At 38.9% G+C, this 26,975-nt stretch overlaps 1 long non-coding RNA gene across 1 annotated transcript; it reads right to left on the reverse strand.

Annotated features, from left to right (window-relative positions):
• Positions 1-170: 170 nt before the first annotated feature.
• On the reverse strand, positions 171-25,613 carry LOC132680257 (uncharacterized). Its single transcript, XR_009610591.2, has 3 exons — positions 25,503-25,613; positions 22,425-22,499; positions 171-399 (listed from the first exon to the last, which is right to left on the reverse strand). It is a non-coding gene; the product is annotated as an uncharacterized LOC132680257 (long non-coding RNA).
• Positions 25,614-26,975: the final 1,362 nt, after the last annotated feature.

Here is a 26,975-nt window from a genome sequence, read left to right on the forward strand (position 1 = left end):
TTAGCGGGCTCAATTTAACACCCAAGAAATATGTGAGTCATGCCATGAGGGCTGTGCATAAAACACACAAAGAAAAAAAGAATTATTCCCAGTGATATTCACGAAGTAGTGGGGCTTGATGGTTTTTCAGCAGCTGTGTGCAAATCATGATATATCAATGGCCATGGGGAAACGTTGTCAACATCTGGAGTTTTTATTAAACAAATACCAACAGCTACCATTTGATTGCTCTTTCCCAAAGCAGAGATTAAAGAATAGTCCATCAGACACCTGCTGCATGAGATTCATCACAGCATCCTGTCCTCTCCATCAACAGTAAAGAGGCATCTTCCCCGCATTCTCCAGCATGCGAAACCTGTGAGTGTGTGTGTCCGTGAGTGTGTGTGCGTGTGATTAAAACTAGAAACAGAAGAAAAGAATACTGATTAGTAAAAAACATGCTTTCTTCCTTACTTAAACGGAAACTAAAAAAAAAAAAAAAAAAAAAACAAACTGAAACGTGATCATTGCATCGTGACAGTCTTGTATCTTTCTGTGAATTTTAGATTCCATGTGCCCTTTTATAATCGCTCTAACATATTTTTAAAAATGGTTCACATGCAGTAGGGCCTGGAATGAGTCATAATGAATTCTAAAGATAGCAATGGAGGGGCCCACTAAAAAAATAGCCATCATAATTGAAGGAGGGAGGCCACTTATTTATACATGTTTATGCATAAGTTTATGAATTGTATGTTTGGGAAATCAGGCTGTTGATCCACATAGCCACTAGGATTTTGCCAATGCTATGTAGTGGTCATATTAAATACGAAATAGAAGGATGGCTTTGAAGGAGCATATGGCAACACCTTTCTCAACGACAGTTGGTCTCTCCCATATTGAAGTGCATGTATGAAGTGTTAATAACAAGCATCACTTGAAATCTTTTGTGCCCGTGCTGTTGAAAATGTGGTCCTCAAACTAGCAATAATGGGATCACCTGGGAGCTGGTTAGAAATTGAACTTGTCGGACTCTACAACTGGACCTATCATATCACATTATGGAACTGGGGCCACATATCTGTGTTTTAACAAGTTTTCTTTTTTTTTATTTAAAATTTTTTAATGTTTATTTATTTTTGAGACAGAGACAGAACGCAAGTGGGTTGGGGCAGAGAGAGAGCGGGGCACAGAATCCGAGGCAGGCTCCAGGCTCCAAGCTGTCAGCACAAACGGTGAGATCATGACCTAAGCCAAAGTCAGACACTTAACCCACTGAGCCACCCAGGCGCCCCTGTAGTTAAGACATTTTACAGAATATTCAGGCACTAGCAAGTCCATCAATTAGGTGTATTTTAGATGAAGTTAATAGATTGTTCCTGGCTCAAAAATAGGACTTAATTATCTTCATATAACAAAAATGTGTTGCCAGGAAAGTTGCTGGAACAATATCAGCAATTTGCAATTCTCTTGCTTTACTTCCATGGTAGCAGTATATCATCAAGTCCATGTTCAAGGCAAGTAGAAGGGGTGAAAGCACAGCGTGAGACCCATTTATCCCTTTAATCAGAAAAGCTCAGTTTTCCTTAAAACCCTCCAAAGGGCCTTGGTTTAAAGCCCATTGCCAATGGGGCCACTTCTTAATGGGAGCCTGTCAGCCATGTCTGAATAGCCAGTCCAGGCTGGACAAAACCCAGGTCATTGTCAGCTCAATGATTCTTCGATCAACAAAAAACTTGTTTAGTGATTGATGTGAACTACCAGCAAGTTCTCGAAACAAGCTGGTTGGGTTAACCCTACAAATGTGTTCAAAGGTGAACATCTGTGTACAGGCTCTTTGTCTCTGAGGATTCCAATAATGGGTTGAATACATGTGATAGGGAGCACGTAAGTAGTCATTTTTTTCTCGTCTCCTAACTCCACCAGGATATACTAATATAAAACAGATGCTCATATCCTACTTCAACACTTACCTAGGGAGATACACTGCATGGCTGTCCTCAGTGACCTATTCTAGGATCTCTATACACGTGACCTCAAGGATGCTCACCCAGGACATCGGACTTTGTTGAGCACAGCTCTACCAGCAGCAGGGAGCTGAACTCAATGAACTTTCAAGGTCTCTTTTAAGGCTATTATCGGATTTGTCTGCGTGTGTAGTCTCAGGACTTGTTTATATCCACATGAGGTCAATGCTTCCTCCCTCCTATTAATTTTCCTGCCATCTGTGCTGCCAGATGTAGTGAGAACAGGGGAGGCACTCCACCCTGGGGAAGAAAAGGCAACTCCGCCCAACTGCTCTGCCCCTGCCTCAGAATTGATTCCTCTCTTTGTTCCGGGAGATTTGTGCTCTCGTTTGCCGAAAGTATAAAGGTCTGAGTGTACCATCAAGTTGAAAATAGCCATCCACTTAGTGCAAAAACGACTCAACCTGAATGCATATTACTGCATGTATTTATTAACTTTTGTCATTTATTTGGAACTTATTTGCCAGCTAGAGCTATGCTAGATTATAGCTTAGTTTAATTGAGTGATCGACCAACGATAAGTGGGATAACATTGACTTGGACAGAGAATTAAGAGGAGCCTACAGTAGGGAAAGTCAAGGGCCTGAGATCATTTATGACAGAGATAGAAATGACATAAGTTTCTACTCCCACTCCTGAAGCAAACTTGCAAATTATCCCCCAAAATGTGAGATGCACCAAAACAGGAAAGTTATGCACTGTGATGACCCGAGTTCCTTCTGGCTTTTCAGTGATTTTCTCATGAATTTGGTAACCTTGACATTGTAGCCCTGAGAATAACAGGAGGCTCTGGGAAAGTGTATTCCTTAGCTTTGAGTCACTGTTTTGTAGTCTGTGAGCTAAGAACGATTGCCAAGATCACCCATCTATCTCATTCATGTTACAGCAACTGAGGCATACCGCTGAGGTGATATTCCCCAATGCTTTGTCATGCAGCGCTAGGTGCTTTAAGTGGCCCATTCTTGTAACTTTTAATCCTCTGGTATGTTTGGCACGTTGATGTTTTAGTTACACATCCATCTACGCATCCTATCGACCAAACTGAACTTTGCATTTACTGAGTGGAAAAGTCACTTCTCTTTAGATCATATGAATACCAGCAACTTTTAGGAGTTAGGTCTAACTTAGGCCTGCTTATTGCCTTCATGATATCCACGAAGATTAGATATTTGACTGAATTGAATAGGGAATTGTGATAGCAAAATAATAATAATAATAATAGATTGTTAGTGTAGTCTATCCAAGTTTTGCCTTTCACTGACTTTTTGACATTGGATAAATCACTTAACCTGCCAGAATTCCTGTCACCTTAATAGAGATCATTAGTCTACAGGTGCACCTGTCAACCCTATAAGTTTTGTCCATTGTGTTGGAAAATTTCCTACTTCAGTTTTATTGAATTTTAAATATAGTTTAAGAAAGTTATCCAGAAGCTATTTTAGAGATCTATTGAAGAAAAAATAATAAAGAGAAAATGTCAGGAGAGACCAGTTCAACAGATCTGCCCGATTTCTGGCCCAAAGCCAGAAATCCCAGGAGGTTCAAGGGAAAAGATCAGTATGAATATTTGGGAAGCCATGCCAGCCGAAAAGAGACTGCACATTTATCGTCTCGGACTTAGGCTCTGGCCACCAGCTCCCATTGGGCTGAATGGCATCAATTTCAGTGGACAGATTCCCCAGGCTGACCTGCCCCTGTGGCCTCAGCAACTTCTGGCAGTTCTAGTCTGATTAGTTCAACAGCTAATTTCCATGTCACTGGGGAAATTGGAAACTGAAGGGTATGAACGTTTGTAAGATTTGATTATCCATCCTATTCCAACCGTAAATGTTCTCAGACAATATTAATACATAGAGTCGGTCAAGCTTTTTGGGTGAAGCAAGAGTACACACTCTATTTATTTATTTATTTTTTTGACATTTATTCCTTTTTTTGAGAAACAGTGGGAGCGGGGACAGGACAGAGAGAGAGGGAGACACAGAATCCGAAGCAGGCTCCAGGCTCCGAGTTGTCAGCACAGAGCCTGACGCGGGGGCTTGAACTCACGAACTGTGGGATCATGATCTGAGCCGAAGTCGGACACCTGACTGACTGAGCCACCCAGGTGCCCCCACGCTCTGCTTTTAAGTCCATTGTGCTCATTCTCTTCCTCTATGAACTACACGTCCAATCAAGGTCTATGGCAGGTTGTCATATACACAGCTTTATGTAATGTGCATTTAAAATTTTATACGTTACTGAGCTTTTACAATCAAGTGATGAAGACAAACTGTATAGAAGTATTTGGTAGGAATCCCCATTCCCTTACGATGGGAAAATAAACAACAAGTAAAGTAAAGCACACATTGGGTCCACAAGAGAAAAAGTGGCAAGAGATTTCAGTTTGGTCCTGAAGATGAGAAAGACCTCATGCAATCTTTTTTTTTTTTTTTTTTTTTTTCCCAAATGTGTATGTATTTGTGAGAGAGCACAAGCAGGGGGAAAGGCAGAGAGAGGGAGACAGAGGATCTGAAGTGGACTCTTTGCCCCTCAGCTGCAAGCCTGACATGGGGCTTGAACTCAAGAACCTTGAGATCAGGACCTGAGCCGAAGTCAGACGCTCAACTGACTGAGCCACCTGGGTGTCCCGACATCACGCAACCTTTTAGGAATTCCCTTCAATGTGGCCGCCTATATAGTCACTGAGAACAGGCATCCTTGTTCAGCTTCCGAAGTAATTCAGCACTGCTCTGCTGGTAAACACAGTGGCAGACCTAGCGGGAAGTATGATAGGGGCCACATCACCCCGTGAGTTATTCTTTCCCTGGATAGTTGTTGCTAAACCCCAGACAGGAATTCAACTTGGAGTTGTCTCAGTTTGCCTTTTCCAATCTTGTACCTATCCCGGGAATCTCTCCTTCCACCCTTGAGTTATTCTGTCATTCTCTTCTCAGGGAGCTGCGACACGAATGGACATCTTAATGGCATTCCCTGCTGTGAGAAAACCCAAGACTCAAAAGATATTTCTTTCTTAGAAGCTTGCAAAGCATTCTCACTATGATATGACCAAAGGAAATGTTGTCGTTAGATTTTTATTGGAAGTTAACCACACTAACACAAGAGGCAGTGGAAAGATCACAGATGAATCGCCAAGTTGGTATTTCCATATGGCAGCGATGATAAAATAAGAACCCTGAAGTTGGAGGAAAGGAACTTAGTTTTACACCCCAGCTGTGCCGCTTACTATGTGACCTTGTGGCAATGATTGGATTTTATGAGCCTCAGTTTTGCTTCTAAAATAAAGCAGAATAATAGCGACCTCTTCTTCAAGATGTATTTAATGACTAAAATATAGAACATGTAGAAACACTGACTGGCCTATGAAAGCATTCAAAGAGCATCTCTGACAGTTTGCATTTGGATCTGTATACTAATTCAGATCTTTCACTATTTTTCTGGGGATTAAGTTCATTCTTAAATAGCTAACTTAGCGTTGAACGTGTACCTAAAAATTAGGTTCTGTCGAATTTTGAAATCAGAGATCCATACCATCTCCTTATTATTCCTAACTCTTCACACTGCTTTAGACTATAGAATATTCCAGAAGCACAAAAAAATAGGCCAAATTCATCACCCATAACTAGTCAGTGGACATTACCTACCACCCCAGAAAAGACTTAATTTTCAAGGATGAGACCGTTTGTTTGCATATCACTGAATCTTAGGATCATTTATGAAAGAGAATGAAGTTCACTGCTTATTATATGAGATTGGCATACCTAATTGATGGATTGACAATTAGGCTTAGCATAATTGTGTTTTTTTTCTTTGTATAATTGTGTTTGACTATAATACACATTATTTATAGTTAACACCGAGTTGTATAACAAATATATAAAACAGTGCAGGGTTAGGGAATTGAGTTCTTCCCATAATTTATAACAGACTCTCTGACTTTGAAAGATAATTTCCCTCTTAAATTATAGTAGTATCCGAGTTTGAACACAAAACAGACATATATAAAGTAAGAAGAGGTAGATTCAAAAAACAATCAATATATCAAATGATTGGGACACATTCTAGACTGGATATGATAAAGTAAAAAAATAGTAATGAAGATAGAAATAAGGGATTTATATAAAAATCAGTACAGAGAGTCAAAAATAGAAATGTTAAGAAATATTATAGACATGTGGGATAAAAACTGAATCTCCAATGTGTGTGTAATAGTAATTTCAGGAGAAACAAACAGGAAATGTATATACCTAATCATTTTTCTGGAATGTGAAAAAGGATTTTCTTTCCTACTACAAGTGACTGTGATTTTCACATGAAAGATAAAAGAAATAAAGTCGTATTTAGATATATGGTAGTAATACTGTAGATTACCTAATATAAAATGATATTTTTAAAGTTACAAGGTATAGATAATCTACCATTGAAGAAAATCAGACTAACGCAACAATACAAAGCTTAAAGGAAACAGCAGCATTATTCACAACCGGCAAGATGTAGAGGCAAGACAAATGTTCAGCAAGGGAGGAAGAGATAAAAAAAAATGTGATATGTACATACAATGGAAGATTATTCATCCTTAAAAAGGAAGAGAATCTTGTCACGTGCTACAACACGAACAAAACGTGAAGACATCCTGATAAGTGAGCTAAACCATACGTAATTAGACAAGTACTGTATGATTTCAAATATACGAGGTCTCTAAAGTAGTCAAATGTGCAGCAGTAGAAAGTAGAACAGTGGTAACCAGGGTTTGGGGCCTGGGTTCGGAGAGATAAGGGGTTTCAGTCTGGCGGAATGAAAAGGTTTTGAACACCGTTTAATTCCAGAACTGTACACTTAGAAATAGGTAAGATGGTAAATTTTATGTTATGTGTCTTATACCACAGCAAAACAAAAGCTTAAAGGCAATAATTAATAACTTCAAAATAATCACACAAAATAACGTAATTGGTCGTTTTAAACTCAGGTAAAGAAATCAAGACAGACAACGAATAAAAACTGTTTGAATAGCAGTGTGTTTTATATATATATATATATATATATATATATATATATATATATATTTGTTGTTGTTGTTGTTGTTGTTGTTGTTGTTTATTAAAAAAGGGGCACCTTGGTGGCTCAGTCAGTTAAGCGACCAACTCTTGGTTTCAGCTCAGGTCAGGATCTCACGGTTCCTGGGTTTGAGCCCCGCCTCAGGCTCTGTGCTGACAGCTCAGAGCCTTCTCGGGATTCTCTCCTCCTCTCTCTCTGCTCCTCCCTCGCTTGCACTGTCTCTCTCAAAATCAACAAATAAACTTAAAAAAATATTTTTTTTTGTTAAAGTGATTGCTTTAAGCTACTGTCTGCTTGAACAAGTAGACCAGATGTAAAAAAAAAAGTGGATGGAAATGATAGCACTAGGCGAGAGTAAACTCTTGGAAAGTGTGACTTCTTGGGAAATGGAAAAACGTTGATGTCACCAGAGATGAAGTGGCAATAAATCTGAAACCAAAAGCTGGGGTTTTGTCTGTTTGTTTGTTTAGGGACTAATAAGATATGCCAACCTTAGCCAGAGAGGCAGCTGGGAGGCAGAAGGAGTCCCCAGACATGTGCACTGACGTGGATACGTATTTTAAAATACCTAATGGATGGGGCAAGAGCGTCATGATGTAGAGTATTCAATAATTTGTTACATGAAATGTGAAGATTTTATACGTTAAAGAGACGTCTTTAACAAGTGTAGTAAAGATAATGCCAAATTGAAAACAGTGATCTTTTTTGGAAAGAAAAGAATAAGAATGAACCGGAAGAGGCAAGAATGGGGCTCCAACTATATCTACATTTTTTTACTTCATTAAAAATATGCTCTCACTAATAAGACCAAATTATAATATTTGATGAAAAGGTGAGTATATGGGTATTTTTGTAAAGTTTTATTTATTTTGAGAGAGAAAGTGGGGGCACAGAGGAGGGGCAGAGAGTGATGGAGAGAAAGAGAGAGAGAGAGAGAGAGAGAGAGAGAGAATCCCAAGAAGTCTCTGCACTGCCAGCATAGAGCCTGAGGCAGGTCTCAAACTCACAAACCATGAGATCATGACTCAAGCCAAAGTCACTAGTCAGATGCTTGAACAACTGAGCCACCCAGGCGTCCCTGGGTTTTCATTTTTTAATCTTCTTTTTTGCTAGTTCTTAAAAATATTTAAACTCAACGACATGTTAACATAAAGAAAAATAAATTAGGAGGAACAAAGACGGTGCACCCCTGTGAAACAAGCTAGAAGATAATTTTAGTCTCTTGCCATTCCAAATAAATTTAGCTACTCTTCAGGCAACTAAAGTTGGTATGACCTACACTTACTCAATGACAGATGTCACGGGTCGCGGAAAAACTTCAAGGGTTAACATCTCGCAAGTTTAAAACCGTTTCAGAACAGTTTCATTTCTTAGTGTTCATTTTTATAATGACACACAGTTTTGAAGTACAACTTTCTGGATTGACATGATTCAATATGGCACCAAAACCAAGGTAAGAGTCTCCATTATCAAAATAAGATGTAGCCTTCCAGAGTGCCTACGAGCTCACCTGCACACCACGTTCCCAGAGGTTTGTATTTTTATTTCAGCACTGAACTTTCTCTCAAATCTCCCATAAATCCAAATAACACTGGCACATTGCTTTACAGCATCTGGTTTTTAGTGGATGGTTACGGTCTGAAGTGATACTTAGAGATTTGGAAAGGAAACTCCTTATAAACGGACCCCTCGTTTATGTATTTTCAATGCAAACAAACAGAGCCGGGACATAACCATCATCCCTTGCCCTCATTACAAAAGAAATATATATTATCTGCCATACAAATTCAGAATAAAACTTTTAATTGATTTCAGTTGAAGGAATATTTTCTAAGGGTGACACTTTTCTAGATCCTGTGAGACACATGAAAATGTTTAGATATAATTCAAGGGGGTGGAGGGTAGCTCTGTTGAGCATCCAATTTCAACTCAGGTCATGATCTCAAGGTTCCTGGGTTCCAGCCCTGCATCAGGTTCTGTGCTGACAGCTCAGAGCCTGGAGCCTGCTTCGGATTCTGTGTCTCCCCCTCTCTCTGCCCCTCCCCCATCCATGCTCTCTCTCTCTCTCTCTCTCTCTCTCTCTCTCAAAAGTAAATAAACATTAAACAAATTAAAAAAGAAATATAATTCATACACCTCAAGAACTTAATGCTTTAAAAGGAAACCTGGGCACATATAAATAATAATATCAGATGGACAGTTCTTGGGGCATGACGTTTCATATAAAGTTAGATACAGAAGAAAATTAGAAAGGCATTCTAGGAGTAATAAATTTCAACCTGGGCATTGATGGATGAATATAAAGTTCACGTAGACATGTTTAAAATAAGTTTTTGTCTAATGAGTAAAGTAACACGCGTTCATCTTGGGCACTGGGGGCCATTCACAGAAGCAGGGTGGAGGGGATTGCTTATCGTGTATGATGTGCCTGTGTATTCCAGTACATAGAAATAGACCAGTGGAGTGGGTAAGAGGGTCCCATCTCTACACACACTTCCAGATTCCCACTGGCATGAGCACGGCTGAAAGAATTGGGGAGCCTCTCCCTGTCCCTGGGGCAAGCGTATCTTGTGGAGATGTCACTTTTCCTCCATGGTGGAAACAGGTTCCGAGCATGCACTTTTCCTATGGGAACATGTGGAATAGCAGTTGGAAAGCAAACCGAAAACTCCAGAGAAGAGAACGAACATGGTATGTTCACGTTAAGGTGGGGCCGGAATGGTGCCATGTTTCCGGGTAGCTGATGGCTTCTGAGGTGTGAGAGCTTTTATGGTCTATAGAAATCGCTTTGGAAATATTTTAATAGGTTTAAAAATCTAACCACTTTAACAGCCTGTATTTCTCATTTATTTTCTTTAATTTACCACTTAATTTTTTTTAAGTTTATTTATTTTGGGAGAGAGGGAGAGAGAGAGAATCCCAAGCAGGCTCCGCACTGTCAGAGCAGAGCCTGATGTGGGGCTTGAACTCATGAACGGGGAGATCATGACCTGAGCCAAAACCAAGAGTCCGACACTTAGCTGACTGAGCCACCCAGGCGCCCTCTATTTTGCATTTAAATGAGATAGATCTTGAGCTCTTTAATAGCAAAATTTTGTTATTAAAAAAAAAAAAAAGGCAACCCGAGTGTTCTCTTTTCTGTTTGTCAGCTCTTTTCTAAGTGTTTGCCTGCTTACTGTTCTCTTGAATTTTTGCCTTTTTTCAGTGGGAACCATGTGCTGGGCCCTTCTCCATCCGTGCCAGTTCTGGAGGTAGGAGACGGTTCCTCTCTGCAGAGAGCCTGGCGTCTCCTGTGGTATCTCCCTGTCCTGTCCTGCTCTGGATTCAATGAATCTTCTATCGGACGCTTGTCAGTGCCTCCCAGAGGAACACGTGTGGGTCATTTTTAATCCATCACAAAATTAGATTAAACCTGCTTCTGAGATCATGCAAGCAAGAAAGGTTTCAGGAGACTCATTAACATCCAGCCTTCTTAAGACTGGGGCTTCAACTCAGGCTTGTGTCACCTGCGTGGCCGACAGCCACAGTCATACCTGAGTTCCAGAAGCAAGTCTTCGCCTACTTCTTAAAATCTGCCTCATCCCTTCAAATTTTGTGATTTCGCATTTTGCAACTATTTGTTTATCAGGTGATACTTCATTTTGCCCGGTCCCTCTGACCAGGATTGTTATAATAGTTCCACCCTGCTGTGGTCAAAAGCAAACATTAAATGTTCTTAGACACTTTTCAAACTATATTTCAATAAAGAAAACTAAAGGTTATGCTTATATACCACGGTAACTCTTCTGTAACCCACACATATATACATACACATATGTCTTAATATTGTGTGAATGTTGAATTCTTACATAATGGAAATAGAAACATGTTGCTTAGACATTTCCCATGTTGCCAGGTTTAATTCATTGCAAAATAAGTCCTGGTCTCTCCTTTTGTTACTATTATTAATTCTTCTTCTTATTATTATTATTGTTTTAATAAGTCTGAATTTTCATAGAAGGTGGTGGCTTCAAGAGAGAGAGTGATACACACGTCCGCCCTGTCTTTCCTATGTGTTTTAATCCTGAGATTTCCCAGGAGACTCGAAACCATTCCTGAATCTGTTATGAACTAAGGATTAAGTTGATCATTTGAATATCTAGCTTGTGGAGAAAAGGCGGAAAGTTTTCTCTCTTTATTAGAAATAAGAGAATACAATTGATCATTTATCTTTAATGAGAGGATATTGGAAATAGTATCCCTAATGGTCCCATTATCTGTTGTCCTATGCACAAAAAAAAAAGTAATAAAGGAAATTTCCTCTAAAATTCACCATTAAGAAAATATGAGTCACAGAGAACATATTATTATAGGTGACTTTGTCAATATTGATATTAATCGTTCAACACTATTTACTGCCTTCTGTGTCGAAGCTTCAAATTATGGGAGTCATAATTCGTGGGTCAGCCAGATAGTGACTCGGTGTTTTCCATATTACAGTCACATCCCAGAGATCCCCCCCCCCAACAGTATAATTGTGCTAACAAGAATTGCCAGAGAAAGCGGACTAAAGACAACAATGTATACATGCGCCCCAAAACAATGTTGTTCTGCATTGGAAACACACAGATAGAGTAGATGTACGCATTAGCACGTAACTTTATATGGACACCGATTTTCTCACTTCTCCTTCTTGATTTTAGCACGTATCAGTTTGCAATTAGTCCAGTAAGGTGTGCAATTATTTGCGTTTTGACTGCTCATGAAATTGGTGCTAACAATAAAAAACAAAACAAAACAAAACCGAAACAAAACAAAAAACAAACAAACAAAAACAAAAACACAAGACCAGCTTTGAAAATTCCCTGAGCAGACAAACCACTTTAGGTTCATCAGCAAAGCTTCATTTGAGCCACGTTGCAAGGCTAACTTGACCTAGGTCATACCTTGCTTGTGTCTCTGAAAGTCGGAAGCAAAACCTGAACTGTTCCCCAAGGCGGACCTGAAGTGACCGCTGACCAGATTCCCTACCATTGAAGAAAATTCGAATTCTATAGCCTCTCACTGTGAGGAGCACGCAGACGCTCCTTCTCAGGGTATAAGCTGCTTTATAACAATATACCCCCGCGCCTCGTTCCATGTTTTGGTACGAGTGTAACTGGTTGGCAAAATGTCTTTTTGTGTCTGTGCACACAACAGACGTTTGCTGATTATTACTTTGGTGATTCACCAATTTTCCTTGTGTTGTTTCCGAAGTTTTGGCAATATGCACCAAGTTATCTGGCCTCTTCAGAGCCCTGGCTGCAGGACTGGCTGAATGCAGAAAGTAAAGGAGAGTAAATCCCGAAGATTCACCTTATATGTCAACAGCAAGAGTGATAATCTGTGTCTGGAAGGAGTTCAATGGTATCGATAAGAAATTATAGGGAGGAAATTTTTAGGAAGGGAGAAGAGACTTCACATCTAAGGATACCCTCTACCCAGAGACAGAAGTGTCCTTGGAAAGCACACAGCAATTCTAACAGTTTTCTAATATAGAAAATATCAAAACGCATTCGATATATGTCACATAAGTTATTTAAGCAATCTTTAAGGACATACATGCAAAGCAAATCTCCCAAATGTTTTCTGTTAGAAACAGAATTAGACATGTTTTCTGTTAGAAGTAGAATTAGAATAAGAACGTTTATGGGACTAACTCAGCATCAAACTCTCACTGTCCCAGCTAACATTGGATTATATTTTCTCTCAGAAATTGTTTCTGCCTTACCGTAGGAATGAACTGACAAATGCATTTGAAGGTATTATAAATTGTTTTGATTTTTATCTGCATGTAAATTTTTGGACATGGGCGACAAACGTTTCAAGGAAAATTAAGGTGAAAATTAATTTGAGTACAGAGGTTCTAGCGGAACTAAAAAAATAATAAATTCTCATTTACCTTTGGACCAGCTACTTCTTTAAAAACAAAAAATAGCCAGTAAAATCGCTTTAAAAAAGGTGTATTTTATTTATTTCTCTACACAAGTCTCATTTCCTGCAGACTAGGATCTAGGAAAGTTAGTCTGAGGCAATATCAATGTAGATAGCATTTCCCAACATTTAAGTCTTTATAATCATTTCAAAGTGAAATCCATAAAAAAAGTGATTACAGTTTTAATCAACGAGTATAGATTTACACACTCACACAAATTATATGTTTCACAAGTTGGATGTTAATTACTTCCTTCAATGGGAAAACAGTCTTAGTTATTATTTAACAACTGTATTTGTCACCAGGCATGGAAGTTTTCAAGTCTTTTAGCTAAAATAGCATTCATTCTCTACGTAATATTTTTTAAACACACCCAATACATGTTTATCTTCTCCTAAATTAGCTCCTACAAGGAAGAAACTAGCGAGTTGCACACTACAATATAACACACTTCACATGATTATATATTCATACAAACACAGAAATGCACCCACATATGCAAGTGTGCAAGAGAAAGAGACAGAGAGAGAAAAAGAGAGAGAGAGAGAGAGAGAGAGAAGGAGGGAGAGAGTTTTGGATTCTTCTGTGGCCCTTTGGTACCCAATATTCACTCTACTTCATACACAGATTATGTATTCCCTACAGTTTTCTTCACATTTCTTCAAACTTGAGTTAATTTTAATTTTCTCACTTTTTCATCTTTCTTTACTTTACAAACTCTAGCATGGTGTACCTTTTCGTTTTCAGTCATTAGTATAAGCAATTTCAGTATAAGCCCTAATTTGGGAAGGTTCAGTTTAGCTCCTATTGAAATTCTGACACTTTTGGTGATTAAAATATATTCTTAAAATTATCTTGGGACTTTCTCTTCAAGGAGGTGGCCTAGTAGTTTGGTGGCCGTGGCCTTGAGGCAGACGCGGGGATGCAGATATTTGTGAAGACGGATGGGCAAGACCATCACCCTTGACGTTGAGACCAATGATACCATGGCGAAGGTCAAAGCCAAAATCCAAGACGAGGAGGGCATCCCGCTTGACCAACGGCGTCTGATTTGTGTGGGCAAACAGCTGGAGGACGGCCACACTTTCTCAGACTACAGAAAGAGTCCACCTTGAACCTGGTCCTTGGCCTGTGGGGTGGGGTGGGGGGTGGGATCGTGGCGGCTTCCCTCCTCCAGCTAGCCCAGAAATACAACCGCACCCCCACTCTGTCAACTGCATAAGAAGTGTGGCTGCACCAACTACCTGAACCTCAAGAAGGTGAAATGAGGCCCCTCCACCAGCTCTTCTTTTGCCCACAAAGTGGCCCCCTGCCTGAGCTTCAGGGCCCTGGGGGTCTCAGTGAAATCTCCCTTCTCCTGACTGGAGCAGGAAATACACACACACACACACACACACACACACACACACACACACACAATGTTTCATCTCAGTAGAATTGAAGGTGTTGTGCTTAGATAAAGGGAGTGACCTTTGCAGGAAAAGGCAAAAAAACTTGGCCAATGCTTTACACATAGTACATACAGATCTGTGGGGGAATAAATGTTTGTGCTTACGTCCAGAACTTCACTAAGCAAACCAACTGCTTCATAATTTCTACTCTGCCTCTCCCCTAAAATGGCCCAGTGTCTCTGTGTGCATTTCTCTGGTCTTCTCTCTCCCCTTGTCCTTGTAGCTAATTTCTAAACATTTTCAGGGTAAATTCAAATGCTACCGTGTTGAGAAATCTCCTCTGTCATCCATACCCAATACGTCTTGGCATCTAAAGAAATCTTTACCCCAGGTTTCCATGCACAGAACAAACATGTCTATGCTTACTGTTCCTACTCTCCCTGAGGGTGATGATCCCAGCCCATGCATTGTGGAAAAGAAACAAAAGGCATAAATACTGAAAGGAAAGAAGGGCAATGTTTATCTGTAGGTAATGTGATTATTTATGTAAAATCTTATGGATTCAAAGAAATCCTAGAACAAACAAGTGAATGTAACAAGGTTATTGAACACAAGGTCAATATGTAGTCAATTGAGTTTCTGTGCACTAGTAACAAAGAATTGGAAAATTAAATTTTAAAATATTCTATTTAAAATAGTATTAAAAACATGAAATCCAGATATATATATATATATATATATATATATATATATATAACAACAGGTATGCATTAAAATATTGCTGAAAATGATTAAAGACAACTTAATTAATGGAGAAGCACACAGATTTCTAATACAGATTAGAAAACTCAATATTGTTTGAAATGCCAATTCTATCTACATTTATCTAACTCTCACATTTAATTTTTCTCTCATCTAATGAAAGTTATAATAATTTTTGGTGTTGGTTTTTGTGCTGATTTAATGGTTATAAATTCTATCTGAAAATGCATCATAACTAGAATGGCCAACATAATCTTGGGAAAAACAAAACAAAACAAAATGGAATGACTTGCACCTCATGAATTCAAGTCTTAGTGTATATTCACAATATCAACATAGTATCAATTTCACATATGGATAAATGAAGAGATTTATGGAACAGAGTTACAGAATTGCAAGTCTTGGAATAGAACACCATGCACTTGTCTCTTCCTTTTTAATAGAGACAATAAGGCAATTTGATAGAAAATGGAAAATATTTTCACTGAATCATGTTTGAACTCGATTAATTTATGGGAAACACAGGAACTGGGGTCCTGATTCACACCAGTAATTTATAAAGACTAATCCATAATGACTAAGAGAATATAGCGCAGGAATGGAAGGTTGACTTCACATTCAAAAATAAATTAATACCAGGCAAAAATTCACATGATTATTTCCGTAAATGTGGAAAAAGCCTTTGAGAAAATCTGACACTCACTCATAATTAAAAACCTTAACAAACTAGGAATGAGAGGGGAATTCCTGAATATTACAAAGTACACCATATGTTATTTGGAGATGAGTCACAGACATAAAAAATAAAACTACACATTTTCTATGAGAAAACATTGCAGAATATTTTAATGACCTGTGGTAGGCAAGATTCTTACATAGTGATCATATTTGAAAAATTTATACCTTAGGGTTTTTACTGTTCTTATTATTAGTTCTAGTGTCAATGTTATTTTTTTTATTTTGAATCCAATTATTCATTGGTGATATATGTAAAAGCAAATGAATTGTTCTGTGTTAACCTTGTTTCCTGCAACCTTGCTATATTTGCCTATTGATTCCAGCAATCTTTCCTTTTTTTTTTTTTTTTTTTTCATTCTTTCTTTTGGAGTTCTCTTCAGAGAAAATCGTGACACCGGCCAATCTGTATAGCTTTATTGCTTTGTATTGTCTATTGAACTATCATGACTCCCAGTTGGAAGTTAAAGCAGAGTGGTGAGACCATACCCTTGCCTTGCTCCCCAGAGAATGCAGTTTTTCACCATTCAGTAGGATGTTAGCTGTACATTTGTGGACATGTGTTTTATCAAGTTGAGGGCGTTTTGCTCTATTTCTAGTTTGCTGAGAGTTTTTAGTAAGAATGGGCATTTGAACTTGTGAACTATTTTTTCAACCTCTATTGATACGCTCGTGAGTTTTCTTTTTTATCTTGTGGATGTGGTAGCTTAAATTAATTGATTCTCAAATAGTAAGCCAGTCTTATATATGTGTCATATATCTTACTTGGAGGTAATGTTTAATGTTTTTCTTTATCACTGAATTCAATTTTCTAATACGTTGTTGAGGATTTTTGCATCTGTGTTCCAGAACTATAATGGAAAAAGTAGACAACATAGTAGAGTACATGATTAATATAAGGGCTAAGAAATAATCAAAAGGAAATGCAATAAATTAAAAAACAAAAGGACTTTGACACAAATGAAGAACACTTTTGGTGGGCTCATTACTAGACTGGACACAACTAATGAAATCAGCATTGAGGTTGAACATATGTCATTGGTTATTTTAAATTCATGGTCTGATAATACCAACATCTGAATCATATTTGAAACTGGTTCTGATGTTTGCTTTGTTTCTTCATGCTGTTTTCCTTTTTCTTTGTAATTTTTCTTGAAAGCGGACACGAGATGTCAGTTAATAGGTGTTGAGGTAATTAGGCCCTTAGTGTGAGGTTTTATGTTAATTTGGCCAGGAGTTTGACTGTGTTTAATGCTTGTTTTAGCTGTTAGTTCTAGAATTTTCAAATTTCCCTGTATCCTCTTTTCCTTTTCCTTTATTTTTGTAGACTTTCCTGAAAACTCTCTTTAGAAGATGTCTCTGTCTCCCAGCCCTTCAGTTAAAATCTAATGTTTTACATGGGATTTCTGTTGGTTGGCAGTGAGGCTCGGAGAGAAGTTTTCTATAATCTTATGATTTTTTTTTTTATTTAAAAAAAATTTTTTTCAACATTTTTTTTTATTTTATTTTATTTTTGGGACAGAGAGAGACAGAGCATGAACGGGGGAGGGGCAGAGAGAGAGGGAGACACAGAATCGGAAACAGGCTCCAGGCTCCGAGCCATCAGCCCAGAGCCTGACACGGGGCTTGAACTCACGGACCGCGAGATCATGACCTGGCTGAAGTCGGACGCTTAACCGACTGCGCCACCCAGGCGCCCCTATAATCTTATGATTAAATCCTAGTCTTTCTTTTAGTGGAGCTGAGTCCTTGGGCTGTGACCTTCACAAGTATTTTTTAGCTTGCTTTTTTCTTTTCTTTTCTTCTTTTTGTCTTCTTTTGGTCATACAGATAGGCTAGAGGGTGCTAGAGTCAGAATATTCCTTCCCCCGGGTGATATAAAACTCAGGTAATTTCCTCTTCCCTGGAGAGTCGTCTTCCATTATGGGGAATGCTCTGGGATCAATTAATGGCTATCAAAATCCAAATCAAATACATCCCCAAAGGATTTGCTACTGTTCTCCCAGATTCTGATTCTAAGGAAGCAGAAATTCTAAGTCTTTTTCTACCAGTTGTCTCCTAGTCTTTGTATTAACCTAGGGATTGGAGAATAGCCTCAGAATAGATATTTTAAATGTGAATTACTAACTCAAATTTAAATGCACTCGAGAATACACTTCAGATTATTAGAGTCACTTCATATTATAAGTTATGAGCCAAGATATTATGGTCATTTTGAAAGCAGACCCAATGGATCATACAGTCTTGCCTTAGATATACATTTATCAATCTATCCAGTGAGGTGTGGTAAAGTGCCCCCACAGTCACCTTTTTAGGTGGCAGACAATCTGTGCAGTAAAATAATGTCTACCTCTTCCAAAATAGACTTGGTTGATGTTCAGATTTATTTGTGAGTGACATTGCTATATACCGCAGAATGCTGCCTTTTAAGTTACCAAGCTGTGAACATTGAGATACATAGAAATAATGCCTGTATATAGCATTCTTAACAAATGCACCAAAAGTATACTAATTATTCCAAATAAATAGCACTGACGGCAACAATGTATAAATGCAAGGCCTGTTAGGGTAAGGAAATAAAAAAGCATCCAACCCTGTAACTGAACCCTGCTGTTTCCTGGGATAGCACCACATATGGTCCTCAGTCTAAAAGCACACAACATAAGGCAGTATTAGATCCCCTGGAGCATTCTTAGCAAATAGATTATAATGGTGTGGTATGGAAAATATGGAAAGAATTCTTTTCTTTATCTATGAGCCAGGCAAACCTAATAGTAAAATGGTGAATAACTGTCTACGAAGTTGGATGGAAAAGAGTTTTGTAGAACTCCCCTTTATGAAGTTCAGTTTAGAACTCCGCCCGCCCCCTCCCCGTAGGCTGTATCAACCAAGGAGAAAATGAAAAAAAAAAAAAAAAAAAAAAAGACACCCACCCTTCACCCTGAGATATTTATATCTTACTCTTTTGAGGACAGGGGACAGGCACATTTTGGCACAGACTGTATTACGATACGGAGAACAAAGACAAGCTTTTGGTTGATGCTAACAATATGTAAATTATCTGAACAAACGGATACATCAAATATTTGACAAAAATGAAAATTAGGATGCAATTAGTATTGAAATGCTTTTAACAATAAATTTGTGCCAATATGTAATTCCATAGCAAAGTCAGATCTGTCAGATAGGAAGCCTTCATTTTTTTTTTTTTGTTTTTATTTAACCAGTGATAGACCTGTATTGTGAAGTTATGTTAATGCTTTAGTGTTATGTGGTGTTATGTATAATTTATAACTTCCGTGGAAAAAATGCATTATAGTGAACCTGTCGATGAGATCATTTCCAAGCAAAGAAGTCTGAAAATATTGTATTTTATTTTTATTTTTTACTTACCAAATCCATTTATGTGATATGCAGTCACATATTGGGTATTTTTCCGAAGGTGGAACATAAAAGGATTTTACCTTTAGAAATGTATCTAGACTCATGGTGGCTCAATATTCCCACAATTCACGTTAACAACCACAAAAATGTATGAATGCATTAGCATAAATAGTTTATTCCAGTTCATTAAGACATTTCCTCACACTTCTTGCTTCTTGCACAAAATGTGTGTGTGCCCTCATGTACATGTCTGAAGCAGAAATACACGTTTTATAATGAGAGTTAACAGATTTAAATCACAAATGCCTTTTGAATTTTCAAATTACAACTTGGGAAGCATTAATTTTTATGGGATTTTATAGCTGATGAGAATCCCATTTTGTCACTAATTCTACATTAATCTTTTATAAGAAGTCAACAGTCAAGAATATAGAGATAATTATTTATGGTAAGCTAAAACGACAACAAAACACTCCAATATTAATTCACTTCAGTGTAAATTATAAACTCAGATTCTAATAGAATTAACCCAAGGCCAAGGAAAATAACATAATTTATTGTATTATCCTGTAAATCTATACAAAGGATAATGAGAAGAAATGTACTAGATTACAATCATGAATTTGAATGTTATTCATAATCACTAAATCTTTGATCCTGTTATATGCATGCAAAAATAGATGGAGAAGTAGAAGAAAAGTTCTTTCAATAGGTGAAAAAATAAGAGAAATCAGGGCTCCTGGGTGTGATAATGCGGAGTCTGTTTGGGATTCTCTCTCTCTCCCTCTCTCTCTGCCCCTCCTCTACTTGTGCTCTCTCTCTCTCTCTCTCTCTCAAAATAACAAATAAATAAACTTTAAAAAGTAAGACGATAAATCAAAAGAATAGAATATTATTCAAAATTATTGTCAAGAAAGAGGATACTAGTCAAAACACAGGCAGAAATTTGGATTTCAATGTTAAATTTTCAGAAAAAAATTGTGTGCCATAAGCTAATGGCCAAAGGTATGTCTTTAATATATCAGAGACATTCTTTAGACTGGGAGATAAAAAAGAAATCATCAGAGAGAGTGCCTCTTTTACGTCCTATTTCCCCATGCAGATGACAGTCCCATAGAAATAACCTAACTGGGGAAAAATGGCAAATTTAGAGGTTTCTGTGAAATAGATAGTTTTCTATAAGTAATAATAATGCAAATTTCAGCTTTCTGATAATTTTTAGAGACTTACTCAAGATTTATTAGCAGGTCTACATTATGCCAAATTTAACCTGTTTTAGAGGCTGGCACCTTACAGTAGCCCATGATCTCTGTGATTAATGATAATAAAATAATGTCACTCATTTCAGTGTACCTTCGCCATTGTACTGTGAAGAAGACAGGGGTGGGATTGATCACCCTCATCTTGAGTAAAACAAGATTTGGAACATGTAGGGAAACCTATCATTCACCGAACAACCACTTGCGCTGGGTGTTAGAGGAACTATTGCAGATACCTGAACTCATTTAAATCTTTCCCAAAGGCCTGTGAGGTTGGGTATGATTGCCAGGTTGGAGATAAGGAAGATGAATCACGGCAATTTAGCTAAAGTTAGTCAAAGTTACAGAGCCAGAGAGGAGATCGGTCCAACCGCAAACGCTGTTCGCTTTCTGCAACAAGTGTCTTTAAACTTGGCCCCCTGGTTGAAAAGCTTCCCTAGGCTCTGGATGAGTTAAGCAGCCTGGCTCTTGAGCTCTGGTCTCAGCAAGATGTATTTTTTTTCTGTCCTGTTGTACATGCGGGTGTTTTTACCTTTTAACAAGAAGGGACCAAATCCCATAGAATGCACAAGAGTGAACTGTGATATACACTACGGACTTGGGTGGATAAGGGTGTGTCCGTGAAGGGTCCTCGCTTGTAGGGAAGGTCCCATTCCGGTGCGGGAGTCCTGGAAAGGGGGAGGTTGTGCTTACATTAGGGGTAGGGTGGTACATAGGGAATCTCTGTACCTTCTGCTCAAGTTTTACATGAACTTAAAACTGTTTAACATATAAAGTCTACATTCCAAAAGCATCCAAGCGTTTTCCTAAAAACTAACATCAGCACAACGTTGTCCCCACGTCCATTCGGTTCCTTTTTTGTCGTTGTTATTTACACCACCGAACGATAGCACCAACAAACAGGTTTTATATTTTTCTCGGTATTTCAAACATTTCACCTACTGGAAGCTTCTATTTGCTATTTTAAACCTTCCCCCCCCCCCCCCCGTGTGTCATATCAGATGAGAAAATAGGACCAACTTCTTTATATTATGTGTGGGAGTAATTTTAAAATTTGCCATCCTGGGGCTCCTGGGTGGCTCAGGCGGTTAAGCACCTAATTTGGGCTCAGGTCATGATCTCACTGTTTGTGGGTTCGAGCCCCGTGTCGGGCTCTGTGCTGACAGCTCAGAGACTGGATCCCGCTGCAGATTCTGTGTCTCCCTCTCTCTCTGCCCCTCCCTGACTCATACTCTGCCCCCCCAAAATAAAAATAATCATTAAAAACATTAAAATTTGCCATTCTCATCAGTGTCTCTTCCCTTAACCTGATCTCATAGATTCCGTTGTCGTGTATTTTAATGATCATTGCTGCTGTGCTGTGTTGTGTGCTTTTACCAAAGTTTTCATCATCCTCTTAAAGGTTGGATCAGGGGGTGGTACAGAGCAGGCTAATGAGCAGTGATGTGTAAGAAGTAAGAAGATTGTTTCTTACCTTCTCTGGACCTTCATTATTCCCCCAGAAGAGTTCAACAGCAGGATTTCTGTGACTCTACATAGTGAGCACATGTTTTCCCAGGATCCTCTGTTCTTCTATTTTATATGTGGGTAGACATGTGTATATACACGTTTTTTGTGGGACCTTTAGAAACTACTTAAATGTTGTGTGTGCAGACTTCATTTAACTAAGTTAGAAGAGGGTCTGATAGAATAGGAATGCTGTAGACGTCGAAATCAGTGAAAACGGGGGTGGATCCTGTCCCCGTCATTTAATTGCAATTTATTGTATCTCTCTCTCCAGCCTCAGTTCCATCATCTGACAAACTGTGGGGACAGTCCAAGAATGGTGCATTTTGTCCAGAATGTTACCATTTATTCTGGTCACCAATAAAGGTTCACTTACTTTCTGTAATCTATCAACTGTGATATTTGCCTCTCTGAGACAGTTCTAATACAGGTGACTTGGGTCCACACCACTCTGCAGTCGAAAAGAATACAACAAAGCATATTTGTAGAGAAACTGATATCATAATATTGGGATTCACATCTTAGATAAAACTCACAGGACTTAAAGAACTAAGTTCATTAATCACTAGGGTTTCAATTGCCTCAACATACCATAATTATAGTGACTTACACCTTTTAAAGTAGTTTTGACATAAGCTGAGATAAAATGTGAAAACAATTTATGTAAGCTATCATGGAAACAGCAGTTACCAAAAAAAATACCATATTCGAAATTAGACAGGTGCGGATGAAAGAAAAGGAACACAGGTAATTTCAAAACGTCCGTGTCTGACTATAAAAATATTTGTATAATAATATAAAGAGCATGTATATTTCATGGAGAACTTTTGTGTCTAAGATTATATACAAACCAAACATACCAATAATACAAATATTAAATCTCACTGCATTCAATTGGCATAGTCTTGAATATTGAAAATCCTTTTTAGAAAAGGCGGAGTGTTGTTTACTGAATGATACATTTTCTAATGCTGAGTATGAAAATCTTTGTCTTGGCAATTCAGATGAAACCGCTGTGAACATTTACACTCGATCAGTGGTTGTAGCACGTGGTTAGAAATGATCTCTCTGAAATGAGAGTGACTCCAAGGAGCATGGCTGAAGAAGGTATAGGAGTCCTGACGATATTGTTAGCACCTATCATTACAAAGCCTTTTGCAAACACTAATCCTACTCTTCATTACAACTACTTACATACTTTTGCTGGAACTTTAATGCCTCTTTTGCTCTTGCGTATATCAACGAAACTTATGCCTATGTTACTATTATATGGGTGTTAGATATGCTTTATGAGTCTGATGGGCATATCAATAAAACTGTATGTGCTAAGAATCACCATCTGAAAAGGGATAGAATAACTCTCAACTCTTTTTCATAAGTTTACTACGCCCGACATCTAATCCGTCAACAAATGCTCTTAGGTCTACCTTTAAATATGCCCAGCATCTTGACTATCTCTGAAATCTTCCCAGCTACTATCTGGTAAGCCATAATCATCTCTCCACTTGGTCATTGCAATAACCCTGCTCACTGGGCCCAGTGGCCAGCCTCGCTCCCCCATTAAGAGCAAATTCTCCACTTAGCTGAGTGATCCTTAGAAAATGTAACTTGGATCCTGCCATTCACCTCCAACGGTTGGTTTGAAATCTCCTTCACACTCAACTGTGAAGTATTCACCATGACCTACAGAACTTGAAGGTCTGATCCTGTTCCCCACCTCTGTATCCAACCACTTCTGTCCTCCTCCCTGCCCCCACTCCTTTCCTCCATTTCTCCGTCTCTGTCTCTCTGTCTGTCTCTCTTTTGAATACACACACACACACACACACACACACACACACACACACACACTATGACCTGGTCACTCAGGTCTCAGAGCTTTATGTGCTTAAATACTCATGCTTGAATACTTGTCCCAGAATATGGAGATCACTATGGAATCTTCACCTTATCAGGGACAGCTTTCCTATTTTCGCCATTCCACCCTACCCCACAATCCAGATCTTTTCTTTTAATTTTTTTTTAACATTTATTTATTTTTGAGACAGAGAGAGACAGAGCATGAATGGGGGAGGGTCAGAGAGAGAGGGAGACACAGAATCCGAAACAGGCTCCAGGCTCTGAGCTGTTCAGCACAGAGCCCGACGCGGAGCTCGAACTCACGGACTGCAAGATCATGACCTGAGCCGAAGTCGGAGGCTCAACCGACTGAGCCACCCAGGCGTCCCGAGATCTTTCTTTTTAAACCCTGCTTTATTTTTCTCTATTGCCCTCAATTCCATCTGACATTATACATGCACACACATGCAAACACATGAATATGAATGTGTCTGTGTGTTTATCTGCAGGTACATCCATATATGCATATGTTAAATTAAATAACGATAGTATTTGTGTATATTTCTGGGTGTCCCTTGTTTACATTTTTACAATATAGGAAATGGCTGATTGTCTTTCAAGAGGCAAATTCTTTGGAAGAATGTGAGTTTGAATAGAGATAATCTTTGTCACCACAACTACCCCCATGAGTCTAGATAAAGATCCTCCAAATGGAAGATAATGAAAAGGAAAATTTTCAGGGGAAGTGAAAGACAGTGTTGGCCAGAAGAAGTCTTGCCCTCTGCTGTCCTTCCAGGTCCAGTCCCCAGTCTTAGGTGTGAGAACCCAGTTTATTTGGGACGGTTGTGTATAGAAGGCACCCAACTTCAGCTATTGTCAAGGAGTGCTCCTCATTGTCTGCAATTGCAAAAAGACATTACTACTTCGTCTCCCAGAAAATAAAATGCAAATCACAGGAGTTGGAAGGAGATGGGAAAGGACCTAAAATCAGCAAAGCGTACACGACGAAGGCTCAAAGACGATGAACTGACTGAGTTTTCCTGGATTATCAGCAAAAGTTTTCTGCCAGCATGCAAAATGGGGTTCAAAATAAGAACTCACAGGGTGTAATGGAAAAACAAAAATAAAGAGATACGGTTCTTATACAACTAATGTTGGTGGTCTGGTCATAGGTTGCTAGAATCCTGCTTCCATTGAAAGCAGATTTGTACATTCTGGAATTACACTTCAATTTTCTTTTATACATAGTGAAAAATATGAAATTGGATACCAAATAAAGAAACACTTTTTTTTACAAAATGAAATATGTCATAATGAGAAGCACTGTAATAGATTCTTAACCTTTACAGGAGAAAATCCTTAATAAAACATATCGAATAATGTTGATTTTGGCCATCAATTTAAAAATGCAATTCTAAGTTCACAGAGAAATACTGATATGCCTTCCTAAGAACACGTGCTTGTCAGGAAATGGGGCGAACAAGCTTGTTCTCAGCAGCAGCAGCACCCCCTGCCTCCCTAGTCCCCAAACTGGGGTGGGGGAGAGAGGAGAGTGCTGGTTCATGCAAAGGAAAAGAAAAGAAAGAAAAGAAATCATTACCATAGCTTTACCTACCTCCTGATAACTCTGTTATCTCATTTACTCAAAGCTGTAGTGTGTGTTCGTAGATTTCTCTTTACTCCCACTAGCCTGGTAAAATTTCCAACCCCTGTTATTCTCATCTCTGTGGTCACCTCACATTTTTATTCCCATTGCCCTTAGTTCCACATTCCCAAGACAACATCACAAAGGTTCTCATCACCAGAAATTGCAATATCCCTGAAATCACATCCTTATCTAGCTTAATCACCATAACTACTCTTTAAAAAATACCCCCCCCATTCCCTTGTATTCCTCTCCTTTCACTGTGCTTGGCTCACCAAACCCACAACTCGATAGACCCAACCAACTGCCAATCTATGTCTCAGTCTTCCTTATACCTGCGATGGAATGTTCCTGAAGAAAATCCCACAGTTAGGCAGCCTGACGCCACTTACACATTCAGTGCCACCTGCCTGATGCGGCCTCACATGACACTTGTCCCTCTTGTGTCTTGAAGAACCTTCGTCTCTGCTCTCTGTGATGTCTGCTCGAGACATTTCCTCATTTCCCATGATTCCTTCACTCGTTACAGGGACATGCGTTCTTTCGAAGACTGCAAGGGGCACACATATATAAAACATTTCTCCTTGCCATCTGGAATTCAAATTTTACTAGGCACCCTGTGGTCGCACCTGCTAAGTCTGGCAACAGTATTGCTACTCTCTTTTAAAAACCTCGTGCTGTCTCTTCTCCATTAAAAAAAAAATATTGATGTCCCCTGGAAATACTACTGTCCCTGGATCCCCAACCTTCACACCCTTTATCCTTACCATTTCTAAAAATATTTTTTTTAAATTCAAATATTCTGTGATCAAACAGAACTCAAGTCCCTACCTTCGTGTTTCTGCGGTGACCGCCTTTTATACATGAAAACATCATATTGTGAAGGGTCATTCCCCTCAGCCCATGTACAACTTCCGTCTTCCATAATAAAACCACGCCTGATGAAATAAGAGATTGTAGGTGTTCCCACTTCCTCAGTCTTCGACTGCCTTTAGCAGCAAGATGCTTGCTTCCTCTGTTAGCACAGCCTCCCAGTAATCAGGACGCCAGCTCTCCATGCAGGCTCCAGGCCCCTCCAGGCTGAGCATCCGAATCCTCCCCCGGTTCCCTGATTTCTACTCTCCCTGCGGTTTTAAGTCCATAAATATGCTGATGATGCCAAGCTTTATGTCTCCAGCTCTGCTGGGTCTCATGAGTTCCGATTTGTTGATCCAACAAAAGTCTACGCTTAAATGCTTCACAAATACCAGGAACAGAAAATGTCCAAACAAAACTCCATCCCTTTCCCTAAAAGGTGTTTCTTGAAGAATACTTCCCACTGGAATGGAGTCGCTATTGATTTCCTCTCTGTCACCCAGGAGCCAAAGGCTCATTAGACCCGATGCTCCCACATTGGGCTGGGGGTTTGGATTGGTTGGAGGCTTCACCCAACCTCTTCCCTCT

The sequence above is a fragment of the Panthera onca genome, chromosome A1, assembly GCF_046562875.1.
Source record: "Panthera onca isolate mPanOnc1 chromosome A1, mPanOnc1 haplotype 2, whole genome shotgun sequence".
In the NCBI taxonomy this organism is placed as follows: Eukaryota; Metazoa; Chordata; class Mammalia; order Carnivora; family Felidae; genus Panthera; species Panthera onca.